This window comes from Hypanus sabinus, chromosome 5, assembly GCF_030144855.1.
Source record: "Hypanus sabinus isolate sHypSab1 chromosome 5, sHypSab1.hap1, whole genome shotgun sequence".
Classification (NCBI taxonomy): domain Eukaryota; kingdom Metazoa; phylum Chordata; class Chondrichthyes; order Myliobatiformes; family Dasyatidae; genus Hypanus; species Hypanus sabinus.
Window position 1 is genome coordinate 86,952,771 of NC_082710.1, and position 13,798 is coordinate 86,966,568.

Genomic DNA, 13,798 nt, shown 5'->3' on the forward strand with positions numbered 1-13,798 from the left:
GCCCTTCCAACCTTTTGAACTGCACTGAACAACCCTCCCCACCATGCCCCCAACCCCACTGATTTAACCATAGCCTAATCATGGGACAATTTGCAATGACCAATAACATATTAACCGGTATACCCATGCAAACCACGGGAAAAAATACAGACTCCTTACAGATGATGTCGGAATTGAACTCTGAACTCTGACTCCCGAGCTGTAATAGCATTGTCTAACCACTATGTTGCCATGGAGTCCATCTATGATCTGTGAGAGACTAAGTGTTAACACTCCAGTCAATAAATTCATCGGAATTGTTGTTATTTATTCTCTCTCTGCTGATTGGGTGGTGAGCTGATCATTTCCAGCATTTTCTGTTTTTATTCTAGCCAAATAATTATTAAGAACAACCACAACTTACTTAAGAATGATTTTGTATTTAGAAATGCCTAATTACAATTTTAACTCCACTTTAGATCAATGCTCTGCTTTCTACTGCTTTCATTTGGGTTCCACACTCTTGATTTCAGTGTCAGAAACCAGAGTATGAAAAGGTTCTTAAAGCAGTCATGAGATCAGATAAAGTTAAGTAGGAACTTTTGGAGGGCCTAAAGCAGAGAATGAAGAAACAAGTAAAATACATCTTTCTCTAAGCTGCTGGCCATAAAGAAAAAATGAATCACTGAAAGTGACAAGATGGAGTTGAGAAACTAAAAGGAAAGGATTATGCCTGCTTAGGTATAGGAGAACATAACAGCTAGTAACAAAGAGTATGTCATTTGTTGACTTGAGTCGATTATCTGTAAGATCATGGTCTATCCTAGAACTGTAGACCACTACAGCAGAGAAGGAGGTTACGTGAGCCATTAAAATCCCACTGCAGTTATCAGTCCATGGCGTCCCCTTCTGCTACAATGAAGCCACTCTCAGGTTAGAGGAACAACACCTCATATTCTGTCTGGGTAGCCTCCAACCTGATAGCATGAACATTGATTTCTCCCATTTAAGGTAATTCTTTCTCCTATCCCTTTCTTCAGTTCCCCACTCTGATCTTTTACCTCTTCTCCTCACCTGCTTATCACCTCTCCCTGATTCCACTTCTCCTTCCTTTTCTCTAATGGTATATTCCCCTCCCCTGTCAGATTCCTTCTTCTCCAGCACTTTATCTATTCTACCTATCACCTCCCAGCTTCTTATTTCAACACCCGTCCCCACCCAACTGGTTTCACCTCAGAATAAGACCTTCAAGCTTGTACTCTTTTCCCTCCCCCACCTTCTTATTCTGGCATTTCCCCTCTTCCTTTCCAGTTCTAATGAAGGGTCTCAACCCGAAATGTACTCTGGTTATTCGTTTCCATAGATGGTGCCTGACCTGCTGAGTTCCTCCACCATTTTGAGTGTGTTATTTGAGCCATTTGGTTTGTTCCAGCTATTTGTAGGGTGCTCCACCTATAGAGCTGTAGAACTATATAACATGAAAAGAGGCTCTCCGGCCCAACTCATCCATGCTGACAAAGTTGCTTAAGTGAGTGGGTCTCATTTGCTTTCATTTGATCCATAACCCTCGAAAGCTTTCTGATCCATGTATTTGTCCAAATACCTTTTAACTGTCCTACTTGTACCTGCCTCTATCATTTCCTCCAGCACCATCTTGTGTGTAAAATTTGATCTTAGCTCTTTTTAAGTAATTCCTTTCTTACTTTAAAGCTATTCCATCTGGTTTTGGACTCCTTTAGCTATAACCGTACAAGTTGTGTACTCTCAAGTTTGCAATTGCTTCATTGAAATGCACTTCCAACACATTTGCAGGCAATGCAAGAGCTTCAGGTATCTCTGTTATTCATTTTAATTCTGATTCCTATGTCCTTGACAACTGCAATAGTGAAAAAAATTAATTCTGTCTATTTACCGCTCCAGAAACCATCAAAATCCAGTATGCCTGAATTAAAAATACAAGAGATTCAACAGATGCTGGAAATCCAGAGGACACTGGACCTAGACTGGGAGACAATTTTACTGAGCACCTTTCCTTCATCCACAACAGTGAGGATTTCCCGATGGTCAACCATTTTAATTTAATTCCCTGTTCCCATTCCAATATGTTGGTTCCTGGCCTCCTCTACTGCAACAGTGTTGCCGCTCTCAGGTTGGAGAGCACATTCCGTTTAGTTAGACTCTAACCTGACAGCATGAGCACTGATTTTTCCAGTTTCCAGTAATTTCTGCCCACCTTCTCTCCTGTTCCGTTCCCCATTCTGGCTCTGCTCTTATCCCTTCGCTTCTTCTCACCAGCCCATCATTACCCTCTGGTGCCCCTCTTCCTTCTCTTTCTCCCATGATCCATGTTCCTCTCCTATCAGATCCCTTCTTCTTCAGCCCTTTACATTTTCTACCAGTCATCTACCAGCTTCTCACATTATCCCTCCTCCCCCACCCACCCACCTTCCCCCTCATCTGACTTCAACTGTCACCTTCCAGCTGGTACTCCTTTTCCTCACTCCCCGCACCCCAGCTTCTTATTCTGGCTTTTTCTCCTTTCCTTTCAGTCCTGATGAAGGGTCTTGGCCTGAAACATAGACTGTTTATTCCTTTCTGTTGATGCTGTCTGACCAGCTGAGTTCCTCCCGCATTTTGTGTGTGTTGCCTTGTTCAAATATGTTCTGAACCTTCTTTGCAGAAAGAAATTGAGCTTCATAACAGAAATTCTTTATCCCTGGAATATCTCAAATAAATCATTTCTGTACACTCCTTTCTATACACCTTCACATCCTTTCTAAAATTAATTGACCAGAATTACACCTGTTACTCCAATTAAACCTAATTCAGTGTTTTGTACAGCTTGTTAGGAAAAATCAACGGATTGGTTATTGACCCTTCATCAGAACTTTCAATGATTCTGAAAAAAGTGTAACAGGGAGTCACAGAGAACAGAAACAGACCCATTGGATACCCTGCCTTTGCCAACTATAAAATATCCATCTATCCTAATCCCATTTACCACCACTTAATCCTTATCCTGCCTTTCCTCAGTAATTCAAGCGTATCACGTGCACGTATTATATGTTATGAAAGTATCTGTCTCCACCACTTACTAAGGTAGTACAGCCTATATGTTAACCACCTTCAAGGTGAAAAATTTTTCCTCAGATCCCTTCTCCACCTTTTACTCATCAGCTTAAACTTATATCCTTTGATCTTAATTCCTGTGTCATAGGGAATGGTTCCAACTATCTATCCTGTCTATGACCACTGTAATATTGTAATCTTCTGTTTCTCGCTTTGTAGATGCTGCTTGACCTGCTGTGTATTTCCAGCATTCTCTATTTCTAATTTCAGATTTTTGGTTTCTGTGGTATCTTTTTTCTCCCACTTTTCCAAAAATGAAGGATTTTCATCATCACACATTCTCCCTATTGATATCTACTTCCTTTGATTGTAGCCAAAACTCAGTTGATCTCAGAAGTTAATATACATAATGACAAAGCATTTTGGTGTGGCGAATTTCAAAGATTTACAGATATTTCAAGAATGATTTAATAAATAGACTTGATCGAATTATCCACTTCAGAAGAATATTCCAGATGGAAATATTAGAGGGCAAGTTTCCCTATTATAGATTAGGTTGAAATACAAATGTACTTCAATTTGGTACACCAAATAGGAATTTTCCTTTAAGACTAAAAAATGGTAATTGTGATGATATGGATTTTCTTTAGGAAATGGTTTAAGGTATGAAACAGATTCAAGAATGTTAAATGCAAACTTTTGATGTGTGTGTTCAGCGTAGTGAGCAGGTTGTGAACTCCTACTTCTGCATGACAGGAAAAACACTACCCGTTGGGAAAGGTATTCAGGGCAGTGATAGAGTATTTATAGCAAAACAAACAAAACAGCTTTGGTTTAACATTGCATTTGAAGAATATTATCTCTGATGTCATCTTTAAACTATAAAATTAGCTTTCAGCAACTTTTCTGTAAATTATATGATATGATTCAAATATTAAAAGGCCTAGACAGAGTGGATATGGAGAGAATGTCTCCTATGGAGTGTCAGTCTAGTTTCAGAGGCACAGCCTCAGAATAGAGGGACATCCATTTAGAACAGAGATGAAGAGGAATTTATTTAGCCAGAGGGTGGGGAATCGGTGGAATTCATTGCTGTAGATGGCTGTGAAGGCTAAGTCATTGGGTGTAGTTAAAATGGAGGCTGGTAGATTCTTGACTAGTAAAAGCATCAAAGGTTGTGGAGAGAATGCAAGAGATAATAAATCAGACACAATGGAATGGCAGAACAAAGTTAATGGGCTGAATGGCCTAATTCTGCTCCTAGGTCTTATTGGCTTATGGTCTTGTTTCACATTTCACATGACTGAGTTAGCTACTCCAAGCGTAGACATCTGCACTTGGATTTTACATTGCTTTCACCTATTCATGCCCATTGACAAATCTTGAAAAGTCTTCTCTTTTCATGCAAATTTGATTTGATGTGATATAATTAAGATATACAATTGTACATGGGATTATGTCTCAAAGTCATGTTGCATCTAGTCTCTACATAATTTTCATTACACAAGTATTGAAAGTATTACCAAAGCTTAGACTGATGCCCAAAGTTGAAGATACCATTCATCTGTTGAGATAAATATTACAACACCTGTTTGCTTTTCTGATGACTAAACCCACATAATCACCAGGACATGGGACTAGCTTGCTTTACAACACAGAGCTGGGCCAAAGACCCTAGTTCAATGCAGTATGCCTCAGCCCATTGAAGAGTAGTTGCAGGTTTTCCCGCTCTCCTCCAAAACCATTTCTCTGCCAAGCCAATGGTAAATTAGTTGTGTCAGTCTTATTTTCCAGATTTCAGGTCCTACTCCACGGTATTCTCTCAATAATCCAGGCTGGCTTTTTAGTGTAACATTCAGCAAATGCTGGGCTGTTGGAGATGACATGTTTATCGAAAGGCTTCAGGTAGAAGTGATGCCTGTTCTGGATTATGGAGTTAACAATCTCAAGAGCTCCCAGGAGCTCTGGAGCTCTCCACAATGGTCTGTAGTGTGTTTATACCCACTCCTAACCATCCCCCCAGCAAAAAATACAGAACGGAACAAATTTTTTGTCAATTCTTACTTTAGAAAATAAGCTCTTAAAGGAAGATGAAACTATCTTTTCCGATTGTGGAACTTTGTTCAATTTTTCAGTTGCAACACTTAAGAGAGGTTTGGATAGGTACATAGATGCGAGGGGTATGGAGGGCTATGGCCTGGGTGAAAGTAGATGGGATAGGGCAGAAAATTAGGTGTGTACAGACTAGATGGGCCAAAGGGCCTGTCTCTGTGCTGCAGTGCTCTATGACTCAATTGACTGCAAAGACTGCACATAAAAAGTGAGCTAATTTGATGTGCCTTCAGCTTATGGAATACATGGGTATTCTGTATGCATCTGTTGTCAAGGTCAGTCACCTCACTGCTTGTGGGATCTTGCTGTGTACAATAATACATTGACCATAGAACATGGAACACTGTGCACAACATAGTGCAAGTCCTTTGGTGCACAATGTTGTGCTGTACACTAAGATCAATCTAACCCTTCCCTCCTACTTAGCCCTCTATTTTTCTATTATACATTGTGCTCATCTACGAGTTCTTTAAAAGTTCCTAAAATATCTACTTCTGCCATCATCCCATGTACTCACCACTCTCTAAGTAAAGAACTTACCTCTAACATCCCCCTATACTTCCCTCCAATCACCTTAAAATTATTCCCTTGTGCATTAGCTATTTCTGCCCTGGGGGAGAAAAAAAGTATCTAGTTATCCACTCAATCTATGCCTCTTATCACCTTGTACACTTCTCAGCCTCCTTTGCTCCAAAGAGAAAAGCCTTAGCTCACTCAACCTAGCCCGATAATCTCCTCTGCTCCGTAAGTAATGATAGTTTTTCAACATCAAGTGTGTTTTGATTCTTTCAGATGTATAACGGAAAGACCTTCACGGTTCTCACACACAGCTATTACCTGGACCCTTCAATATATAATTCCCTCTTCTGCTGTTTGTTATGTGTTCCTTTAGGTGACATCCTATTAAAATAACACAGTTCTTCAGACAGCAAATGTTGATAAATGTTAGTTGTTGTCCCAAGGTTACCCTCACAACAAAGGGTTGATGGTCCAACATCAGTGCTACTATTCATGATCCGAGCATGAGTGGTTTTTATAGCAAACTTTATTACACTGACTAATAATAGTATCAGGTTTTACATTAACTGCTCCATAGCTTTATATTAAAAGACACTATGAAATGGAACATTTCAACCCGTTTTCCACCCTACAGTAATTATATTCAGTTGTCTAGAATGATCACATGGCTTTGATCATACAGTTGACCCTATATGTATTAGAATATCAATACAGCCTAGTTACCAATCTTTTAAACTTACCTACAGCTTTCCTGATCATCCCTAATAACCCCTCTTGACTGGCTGTTTTCTTCTACCACATTAGTCTTTGCTTTGTTCTGTTGCAAGTCCATATTTAGACTCACAGAACACTACAGCACAGAAAGAGACCCTATGGTCCATCTAGACAAGGATAAGCTATTCTTCTGCCTAGTCTCATCAACTTGCACTCTGACCATCGCCCTCCATACTCCTTCCATCCATGTACATATCCAAATTTCTCTTAAATGTTGAAATCAAACCTACATCCATCACTCCCACTGGATGTACATTCCACACTCTCACCACCTTCTGAGAGAAGTTGTTCCCCCTCATGTTTCCTTTAAATATTTCACCCTTCACCCTCAACCCATGACTCCTAGTTTTATTCTCACCCAAATGCAGTGGAAAAAGCCTGCTTGCACCTGCTCTGTCTGTACCCTTCATAATTTTGTATATCTCTATCAAAGCTCCCCTCATTTTCCTATGTTCCAGGGAATAAATTCCTAACCAATTCAACTTTTCCCTATAACTCATGTCTTCAAGACCTTGCAACATCCTTATAAATCTATTGTATACTCTTTCAATCTTATTGATATCTTTTCAGTAGGTAGATGACCAGAACTGCAGATGATACTCTAAATTATGCCCTACCAACATCCTATATAACTTCAATGTAACATCTCAACTCCTGTACCCAATACTTTGATTTATGAAGGCTAGTATGCCAGAAGTATTCTTTATGACCCTATCACCTGTGACACCACTTTTAAAGAAATTATGGATCTGTTCTCCCAGAACTCTCGGTTCTACTGTCTAGGTTTCGAAGTGTTTACTCATGATCTTTGCAGCCTTGTCTTCTGCGTAAATATAATGGAACTGAAAATGTTCCAAACACTTGAATTGCCAAAGCTTCAAAGACTAAAAGCCAAATGCTGGTAGGTGTACATGGGAGTTTGAGAATACAAATTCAGTGGGCCAATGGGCTTTTTCTGAACTATGAATTTATGATTCTATAATTCCAGTAGATCAAGCACCAGTAGTTGAGAAAGAAACTGAGTTAATATTTCAGACTGACAAAACTTCATCAGAACTTCAACCTGAAACCCTGTCCCCATTTTTTTCTACAGATTGCGCCTGATCTGTTGAGTGTTGCTAGCTGTTTTGTTTTTATTTTATATGTACAATACTTGAAGTGCTGCTTAAAAGTGTGTGGGCTTCACTTTATCTTTATTCCATAAAATTGTATCACAACAAAAGATTTCAGTTCAGGGTCAAAAACAAACTGCTGGAGGAAATATCTGGGTCAAGCAGTATCTATGGAAGCAAAGAGACAGGAAATGTTTCTGATCACGACAATGCTGATGTTCTCAATGATCCATTTGGCTACACAGATACTGCTGATCCATTGTGTTCCTCCAGCAGTTATTTTTCCCCCCATGCAGATTCCAGCATTTGCATTCTTTTCTATCCCCTTTATCAGGGTATTGGTTGTTTTGTATGATTGTTTGTCACAGGATACTGTTTGCTTTATCTGTCTTTACTGCTGATGACACAAAGGTTGGGGGAGTTGTGGATAGTGTGAAAGGCTGTCAGAGGTTACAGTGGGACACTGATAGGATGCAAATATGGGCTTAGAAGTGGCAGATGGAGTTCAACCCAGGTAAGTGTGAGGTGGTTCATTTTGGTAGGTCAAGTATGATGGCAGAATAGAGTATTAATTGTAAGACTCTTGGCAGTGTGGAGGATCAGAGGGATCTTGGGTCTGAGTCCATGGGACACTCAAAGCAGCAATGCAGGTTGACTCTGTGTTTAAGAAGGTATATGGTGCATTGGCCTTCATCAACCATAGGATTGAGTTTAAGAGCCGAGAAGTAATGTTGCAGCTATATAGGACCCTGGTCAGACCCTGCTTGGAGTACTGTGCTCAGTTCTGGTCGCCTTATTACAGGAAGGACGTGGAAACCATAGAAAGAGTGCAGAGGAGATTTACAAGGATGTTGCCTGGATTGGAGAGCATGCCTTATGAGAATAGGTTGAGTGAACTCGTCCTTTTCTCCTTGGAGCAACAGAGAATGAGAGGTGACCTGATAGAAATGTAAAAGATAATGAGAAGAATTGATCGTGTGGATAGTCAGAGGCTTTTCCCCAAGGCTGAAGTGGCTACCACAAGAGGGCATAGTTTTAAGGTGCTTCGAAGTACTGTAGGTACAGAGGAGATGTCAGAGGTAAGTTTTTTATGCAGACAGTGGTGAGGGTGTGGAATGGGCTGCCTGCGGTGGCGGTGGAGGCAGAAACAATGGGGTCTTTTAAGAGACTCCTGGATAGGTACATGGAGCTTAGAAAAACAGAGGGCTATGGGTAAGACTAGGTAACTTCTAAGATAAGGACATGTTCAGCACAGCTTTGTGGGCCGAAAGGCCTGTATTGTGCAGCAGGTTTTCTATGTTTCTACTGTCTGTTGTTCGAGTTCAGAATTCCTTTCTCTCCACTATTGAGTAGAGTCATAGAATCAGAGTTAGACTGCATGAAAAAATGTCCAACTGGTCCATGCGATCAATACTCCTATCTCAGCTAGTCTCATTTGCCCACATTTGGAACATATCCATGTACCTGTCCAACAACCTTTTAAATGTTGTTAATGCACTCTCCTCAGCTACTTCCTCTGGCTGACCACCTGAGGAGCAACTTTTCCATCCACTTCTGTTGAATGAAAAAACAGCCCTCAGGTTCCTATGAAATCTTTCTCTTACAAGAGAGATCAAGAACCTATGCCCTCTAGTTCTTGATTTCCCAACCTTGCAGTGTGTATTCACCCTTTATATGCTTTTTCATAATTTTGTAAACCTCAAAAAGATCACTCCTCATTCTCCTCTGTTCCAATACATTAAGTCCCAACCTGGTCAGTGACTCTGTGAATAAACTCTCAGTAAGATCTTCGTAAATCTCCTAAGCAATTTTTCAAGCTTAATAGCATCTGTCTTTTAGCATGATGACCAAAACTGAACACACTATTCCAAATCATAAACAGAAGAGATTCTGCAGATTTATTTACTTAACTATTTAGAGATATTATACAGAATAGGCCTTTCTGAACCTTTGAGCTATGGCACCCAACAACCTCTAATTATCCTTAGCCTAATTACAGGATAGGTTACACTGACTAATTAATCTTCTAATTGGTACATCTTTGGACTGTGCGAGGGACTGGAGCACCCGGAGAAAACCCACACATTCTACAAGGGGAATATACAAATTCCTTACAGAGGATGCCCAGAGTGAACTTTGAACTCCAATGCTCCAAGCTGTAATAGTGGGTCACACTAAATGCTACATTACTGTGGCACCCACTGAAAATCCAAGAGTTGCACACACCATAGTGCTAGAGGAAGTCAGCAAATCAGGCAGTATCTATGGAGCAGAATAAACAGTCAATGTTTTAGGCCATTCCTGATGGTGTCTCGGGCCAAAATATCAGCTGTCCATTCCTCTCCGTACATGCTGCCTGACTTGCTGAGTTCCTCCAGCACCTTGTATGTATTGTCCCATGTTATTCACAATGTAGCCCAACCAACATCTTATACAAGATATTAAAATGATAAAGGAGTAGCTTGACTGACTGGTCATCTTAAAATACTCAGGATATAAACTATATTACATTAGCATGATCAGGAAAATAGCATCTTTATATAAAGCACACATTTCACACTCCAGATGAGCATTGTCTCCTGGGAACTTCTCGAAACAACTAATAGTGCTGCAAATTTTTGGTACTCAAAAAAAACTACTAAGTTTTTTTTGATCCTAGTAATTAAGATTTAAATTAGCATGAGATTTATACAGAAGTTCAAACTTTAAAATAAATTAATTATCAAAGTACATATATGTCATCATATACAACCCTGAGATTTGTTGTCTTACAGGCATACAAGGAACAAAATAGAATAAAAGACCACACGCTACAGGAGAGACAAGCAAACCAGTGTGCAAAAGACAGCAAATTGCACAGCTACAAAAAGAAAGAAACAACTAAATAATAATAATAAATAAGTGTCAAGCGCATCAGATGAATAGTCCTTGAAAGTGAGTCCATAGGTTGTGGGAACTATTCAGTGATGTAGCAAGTGACATTGAGTGAAGTTATTTCCTTTGGTTTAGGAGCCTGATGGCTGAGGGGTAATAACTGTTCCTGATGTTGTGACTCCTGATGTTCCTGAGGTTCTTGTACCTTCCTCCTCATAGCAGCAGTGAGAAAAGCTCATGTCCCGGCTGGTGGGTTCCCTGATAATGGATACTGCATTCCTGTAACAGCACTTTGTGTAGATGTGCTTAGTAGTGGGAATGGTGAAGAAGGCATTTGTCATCCTGGCCTTCAATCAGTCAAAGCATTGTGTATCTGAGTTGTTGTCATTTTACAAGTTGCAGGTGTGGCCATACCTGGAGTATTGTACACAGTTTAGTTACTATGTCATAGGAAAGATATTATAAAGCTGAACAGTGCAAAAGAAGATTTAAGAGAATGTTTCCAGAAGTCAAGGGCCTGTGTTGTAGAGAGACTCTGAGCAGAGAAGGACTATATTCCTTTGAAGAAAGGAAACATAAGGGTGACCTTATAGAGGTGCATACAATCATGGGGGGGGGGGGGCATAGATAAATGCAAGGGTAAATGCAATTAGTCTTTTACCCAGTGAAAGAGGATTAAAAACTAATGGCCATTGATGTAAGATGAGAGTTAAAGGATTTAAAAAGGACCCAAAGACAACTTTTTCACTCAGCTGGTGGTGGAAACATGGAAATAGCTCAGAGTAAATGGTTGAGGCAGGCACAATAACAAAATTGAAAAGTCACTCGGAGAGGTACATGGATAGGAAAGGTTTAGAGGGGACCAGCTGATGAATTGGACTATCTTAGATGGCCATCTTATCAGCATGGACGAGTTGAGTCAAGGGGTCTGTTTCTGTGCTATGACCATTGTCTCTTGGCTATTCTACAATGGATGTATATATTCTAGAGAAGCATCACACTTTACCACATGAAACCTTAACTGTACATCAAAAAGCAAAACAAAATTGAATATGCTGGAAATCTGAAATAAAAAATTAGGAAATGGTGGAAATACTCAACTGGCTGGGTAGCATCTGCAGGTAAAGAATCAAAGTTCATATTTCTGGATTCCAGCACTTGCAATCTCTTAAGCCTCTATTATACTGGTAGCATCTCTTTGAAGTATCTTATTCTAGGATATGCTTCCTGAGTTTTAAAATTCTTCAGCTGAGCAGGTAAGGCACTGAACTCTAGTGGATGGGCAGAACCTATGATTATCCACGAGTATACAATTGAAATGAATAAAATTTGTAAACTGTACTGATATCTACTTTGTGTATTTCAGTTAAGCATTAGTATCAATTGGCCCACATTTACAATATGTTTCTATATGCTCAGAGTGGCTAGGTCTTCTCTTGTAAGAACATGACAGAGAAATATAATTGACAGTTTCTCCTCCACGGTGTGCATCCACCCCATGGCTGTCTCATGTTTCCCTTTTCCCTGATATTCTTTCAGTAAGGACAGGTTTCATTCCACAAGATGAAGACTGAATGTGAAGAGGTGCTTGCGAGGTCCTACTGATAAGTCAACTCACCCCTGTCTTAAGCATCTCAGCACTGCAATTACACTGATGCTCAGATTCTGAATGTGTCAGCTTCCTTGCTTTGCTGCTGCATGAGCAATGATTCATTCATGCATGTAGAGCGAGCTAGGGGGAGATGCCAGAGATAAGATATTTTACACAAAGTGGTGGATGCATAGGGATTGTAGTGGAGGTAGATACATTAGGAGCATTTAAGAGTCTCTTTAAACGGCATATGGATGACAGAAAAATGGAGGGCTGAGTGAGAGGGAAGGATTAGACTGATCTTGGAGTAGGTTAAAAGGTCGGCACAACATGTAGCACTGTAAGACCCATGTTTGCTATATTGTTTTGTGTTCTATGTTCTATTTAGAAATGTTGGTTCTGATTCTGTTTCCTCAGATTTAGACCATAAGATATCAGAGCAGAAGTAGGCCATTTGGCCCATCAAGTCTGCTCTGCCATTCAATCATGGGCTCATCCAATTCTTCCAGCCTTCCCCACTCCCCTGCCTTCACCCATACCCATTGATGCCTTGGCTAATCAAGAACCTATCTATCTCTGCCTTAAATACACCCAGTGACTTGGCCTCCACAGCCACTCATAGCAAGAAATTCCACAGATTTACCACCCTCTGACTAAAGTAGTTTCCCTGCATCTCAATTCTAAATGGACATCCTTCAATCCTGAAGTCGTGACCTCTTGTCCTAGACTCCCTACCATGGGAAATAACTTTGCCATATCTAATGTGTACAGTCCTTTTAATATTCAGAATGTTTCTATGAGATCCAACCTGTTTCTCCTGAGCTCTGGAGAATACACTCCAAGAGCTGCCAGACATTCCTTATACGGTAACCCTTTCATTCCTGGAATCATTCTTGTGAATCTTCTCTGAACCTTCTCCAATGTCAGTATATCCTTTCTAAAATAAGGAGCCCAAAACTGCACACAATACTCCAAGTAATTACTCCAAGTACTTAAATACTCCATGTAACTCCAATTTATATCAGCTATTGTTCCTTGCAAGACTGGGAGGGGACTGACCAGAACTGAAAGTGCAAGTCGAGGTGCTTTTTGATCATTTGCCAATGAAGAGCAGTTCAGTGGTTTTTGACAGCAGTGAGTTGTCACATGGAGATCCACTGCCTGAGGTCTATTTTACATTCACAGAGGATGTTGCTTTGCAGAATGGCTGACATACATAGAGTAACAATATGAGGGGTGAGCTCTTTATCCAGCTCATTAAAGCTCCACGTGTGTTGTGGTAACATGGGAGAAAACGCAAGCATCTACTGTATAATGTCTGCCTCACTTGCTTGATGGAAAGGTTGTTTCAAGTCTCACTTCAGGCACATTGCAAAAATCAAGGGTGATGCTTTACAGCAGGACTGAGAGTCTTCAGGAATGTTCTGATGCATTATTTGATAAAATATAGGCCAAATGTTACCCATTCGTGAACATATCTCCGACATGTAACATGGTATTTAGCATAAGGCTGTTTGCAGTGACTTGCTCAGAAAATTGGTTGTCATGCTTGCTAAATTACAACAGCAACTACACCAAATGCATCTGATTCTGTGTGACGTGCTTCGTGATGCAGGCAAATGAGACTAGCTCAGGGAGACATTATGGTCAGCATGGATAAGAGACCAAAAGGCATGTTTCTCTGTTGCATCACTCTATGACTTCATGCCCTGAAGCAATGGAGTTCGTTATGTAATCATTTTTTCACCTCCTTTATGCAACTAAAAGC